The sequence below is a fragment of the Cyphomyrmex costatus genome, unplaced genomic scaffold (assembly GCF_001594065.2).
Source record: "Cyphomyrmex costatus isolate MS0001 unplaced genomic scaffold, Ccosl1.0 scaffold193, whole genome shotgun sequence".
NCBI classification, from domain to species: Eukaryota; Metazoa; Arthropoda; class Insecta; order Hymenoptera; family Formicidae; genus Cyphomyrmex; species Cyphomyrmex costatus.
The window spans coordinates 1,948,965-1,953,782 of NW_017275965.1; the positions used below are offsets into that span (position 1 = coordinate 1,948,965).

Genomic DNA, 4,818 nt, shown 5'->3' on the forward strand with positions numbered 1-4,818 from the left:
AGAGAGAGAGAGAGAGAGAGAGAGAGAGAGAGAGAGAGAGAGAGAAATCAAATGCCAATAATAATTCCAATACAAACTCACACCAGTTGGACATGTATAGGTGTAGATCAATTTATTATCTAAATAGTTTAAATAAAAAAATGTAGTTGAAAAATATAGAGAGAAATATAAAAAGACAGTAAAGACTATTTAAACCAATAGTATTTTATACCCAATACAAGAAGTTCGAATTATCCTGTCAAGAAATAGAAGTAAAATCGGGATACGAAAGATTCAATTTTCAGCCGGAACGCCTCACTTTGTACAATCGCTTGTATCCGGCAAATGATCGAAGCGGATGGAAAAAGACCTCAGCTCCTCCCGCTAATTAAGTTACGAGGTGCGCTTCTGGCCAGTCAATCGCCCCTTGCTCTTCTCCATCCGAAACCGGAAACGAGATGCCGCGGATTATTTCCGCGTGGCAAAATGTAGGACGACGCTCCGATAATTAACATGCAAGTCGGTTACGGCGTACCATTCCCGAAATAAACATCAATCAACGGCGAGTGTTAACTTATTAGGATAAAGATTACGTCACGACATCGTCGCGGTGACTCGCTGGCGCACGTGATAATGACACGACGTCCGGCTTTGTATTTTCAACGGGAAGTTAAAGCTCTCTTGACTCTTGTAGAAAGAAAATTAATGATGCGCGCGGCTGAAGATAAAATCTTCCTATCTGTCCCATATGCAACGTCACCGTCCAGGTGCTCCTATAATTTTAGATTGCTCGGTTTAGTCTGCAAACGTTGTCTGCGTGACTGTTTTCAACGACCGTGAGGGCAAATTCAATCGTCACGTGCGACGGAGATCGTCGCGGTAAAATTTCCGGAAAAATTCTGGTACTTTCATCCGACCTCGTTCTCTCGTGAAGACTGACTGTCCCTGTAAATGCAGAAAGCTATCGCGTCTGAATTATTCCGCATATTGCAGAGCGATTTAAGATCGAAAAAATTTTAGCTAAAAATAGCCACATACATGGCAATAATAAAGACCGAATATGATGAGATATTTACGATTTGTCAATATCGTTTTTACACAGAGAGAACGATTTTGTTGAAGTATCTTATAGGTAGATACAGATCTGAAAATAATCTTATTTTGGACTGTTAAACTAATTATGTGAGAAATTTAAGTACGTATATGACGAGCAATGCTGCAAAAAGTTTTGACGTTCTATCAACTATTTCGAGCATCCTACATAATTATTTTAATATTCCAATGAAATTACATTTAGATCTATATTTAGCTAAATTTGTAGGTGTTTCAGCAAAACTACTTTTCCGTATATAATTGGCGACAAGTCAAAAGATAACTGATAAATAATGGATGATTGCATTTTTTTTTTTTTTACATACCAAAGATTATTTTTGTAGAGCACGAACAAATGGATTTTGTTTGTCAATGTGAGACAAGATAATCTGCAAAGTAGTCACTGAGTTGTTAAAAGGGATTGATGCAATTATTTTTCTCCTGGGAATCAGGCCGGTTAAAATGTAAATTAGTCGTATCGCGCGCGCGATCCATGAATTGCTCGATTTCTCCCTTTAAAGGGAGCACTTAGGGTCGATCGACCGGCTATAAAAGCGGATGGGTAATCGCGAGTACTTCGAGCTACTCCTCTGTAACTGCGGACCTCTCGAATACGTGTATTCAACAAGTTCCGTATTTCTCGCTACAGCAACAACGGCAACGTCAATGTAGTGTTAGCCGGGGTTACACCGTTACGTGGATTAGCGAAAGATTTATGCCCAGTCAGATTAATACCAAAAGCTGCCCGGAACGGATAAGCTTTGCACCTCTACGTCATGGGAGATACTTCAACCGAGATACATTTGTACCGCGTTCCATGCGGAAAAACTGGATTTCAAAGCGTGAGAAAGGTTCAGGCAGTTTATTTTCCGCGTCCCCAAAAATTTGCTCCGTACTTTTTGCAGCGCGTGTCAAAAATATTTTCGACGTTGACATTGCCCATGTCTATCATTTATTACAGACTGTAATGGCGTTATTCGTATGTAAAAGTCAAACATGTTCCATTATCTTTTTATAACGACGTTATACAAGCGTATAATGAAAGAAATATATCACAGACGTACATCGTAACGGATTTTTAACGTAACGGTACATTTTATATATTTTACGCTATACCAAAAAGGCATCATTTTTAATAATGTGTGCAAATCTTACTCAGAAATACGTGTCACGTAAATTTTTTTTTTGTTCACGCGAAGTTAATAAGGAACATCATTGAAATGTGGACGTAGCGCAAACTTTTAGATTTAACAAGATAGCGCGCCGGTTATTGGCTTATCTCTTTGACTTTGCTATTACTTATTAACTGCGCGTAGAATTCCCTGTCGCGGTGACGCAGTGAGGAAGAACGGTGGGATCGGTAGAAAGTCAAATATAATATCAATCTAGTGTGAACAACTCGATCGTTAATCTACCTAGACGATATTGACTGTCGTATCCAGCTTCGTGCGAAAAGTGCACGCCGGGTATCAAAAGATACGTGCAACCCTTATACATAGGCGAGTAGCTGCCGAGATAATACATATTGACATTAGAAGATACAGGGCCACTTCTACGACGTTAGAATATTGAATTTCACAGGAATTGAGAGATCGTGTAACCGTAGTTGCTCTAATCGTACTTTCGCGCAGCACGATTTAACGCGGAAATGATCGCATAATTTTCTATCCCACTATTGGAATAATACGGGAAAACGTTCACGGCGGATCATCGAAATAATCCTAAAAATATATAGCAGTTATGTTTGGTATAGGTATTTCATTGTTTGCTAAAGTATATTGAATCGGGTTATTTGCGTAAACCGGATTTAAGCCGATCGCTATTTGTGATGGCGAAATTCATTCCGCGCTGCAATTAATTCTGCATTGAAATATCAAGACTTGCCACGTGTGTGAAACTATAAACGAAGATAATAGCAATATAAAGAATACAAAAGTTATGGAAACCATAATTTTCGAATTATTCACGTAATATTTATGTCAAATGGTTTAATAAGGAAATGTATTTTGGATTACCATGATTTCTTGTTCGGTAACTTTGCGACAAAATATAACAGACAGTTTTTGAAAACACATAAACAAACGTAATAGCGATATAAGGAATAAAGAAAATTATGAAAATCACGGAAAATTGTAATACCACGCATTAATTATATTAAGTAATTTAATTTGAAAAAATATATCTTGTGTGGTGTTTATACTTTATATTGTTGTTGTGGTGAATAGTTTTCTAAGATATAAAGATAATAGTAATGTAACGAATAGAGAAGATCATGAAAATATGATGACGAATCATCACGTAATAATTATGTCAAGTAATTGAATAAAAAGTGTATGTACTCTGTGTTTGAATCAATGTCTGTTCAGCATGTAACTCTGCGACGACATGTGGAACGAACAGGTTTTTTTTTTTGTTAAAGCGTATGTACATGCCGGATAAGCCACATGTGACAATTGACAATTTGATCAATTTCTCTTCCGCATCGCTAATAAAATCCGTCAATTTCCATCAACGCAACGTTCACTATGCACCGGGACACCATCATCATAGCACAATGACGCGCGGCAGTGCGTTGTAAACAACAATTACCAATCCCGTTACCCCTCTGCCCGCGGCATTGACATCCAAACAACATTAAATGCAGTACGCATCGCAGATAATTACACGACCGCCATTATAGCATGAGGTCGCTCTGAAAGTATCGTCAGTTTACTGGCAACAATCGAGTCAACCGCCATGAAATCGTACGCGAAGACGTGATAGGAAATTTTCGAACGTGATACTGCATTTCGTGAGATCATAAGACTTGCAATATTAAACAATGACTAGCACGTGCTCTTGTTGAAATAATAAATTATTTTGAGCATCATAGAACTGAAATTTAAAACGAAGGCCATGTTTTCACCGTCACTGCTGAAAATTACAGTGCACGTAACATAGACTTTCATCGCTGGGTATGAACTTTGGAACACTGCCATAGAAATACGGTTTCGATTACTTTCAAAAAGTAAAAGAATCGAGCTTTTATTTGATTCTGCTTATACGTAAACGCGCGCGCGTTTATGAAAATTCTTTGTTTCTGATGATATGGCTTTAATTTTGTTAGATATGTATATCTTGAAATTTATTAGGATTAGTAACTAATAGAATTTTATATTCTCCTTTTCACCTCTATTGTAAGTCTCATAATATTTCACGACATGAGGTTCAATAGAGAAAGGAACTTACCTGATGATCCACGATGCAATTTATTTCGCTATGTGCTGGAAATTTATCACAAGACCGTCTGCGGTGTTAACGATGCTGGGACAACTACGAGACGGCGGTATACCGCAACGACGACATCGTGCTCGATTTTTGTGACGATGATTTGTAGCAGGTTTCCCTATCGTTAGCGTGTTAGCATCTCGGTGACTCTCGCCGACACAGTAAATGATTAGATCATCCGGTCATTACTACGGAAGAGAAAGGACTACGTGCGCTATAATGTTTCCCTCGTTTTCAGCATGACTTGGATCAGTATGCATTACTAGCGGGCGTGTAAGAGAGAAAATGAGGGAAAAGGGGAGGTGGGGGAGAGAGATACTGCCGAAAATTGCATTAACGGCCATTTATTTCTAACGAATACCCAATTACGTTGATCGATAATGTGCAACCGCACTCGCCAGTTGACGTAATTTCAGTTAAGCGCCACTGCCGCGTTGCTGCTGCGAGAGAAAAGGGCGGTTCCGGGATCTTTAATCCTCG

The 4,818-nt window shown here is 38.6% G+C and overlaps 1 protein-coding gene across 1 annotated transcript in view; it reads right to left on the reverse strand.

Annotated features, from left to right (window-relative positions):
- The window catches only part of 5-HT1 (serotonin receptor), a 118,941-nt gene extending 114,497 nt beyond the window's left edge, over positions 1-4,444 (reverse strand). Inside the window, exon 1 of the mRNA XM_018538309.1 lies at positions 4,300-4,444. The gene's annotated coding sequence lies outside the window, so the exon portion shown is untranslated. The remainder of the gene's footprint in view (positions 1-4,299) is intronic.
- Between the last annotated feature and the right edge of the window lie 374 nt (positions 4,445-4,818).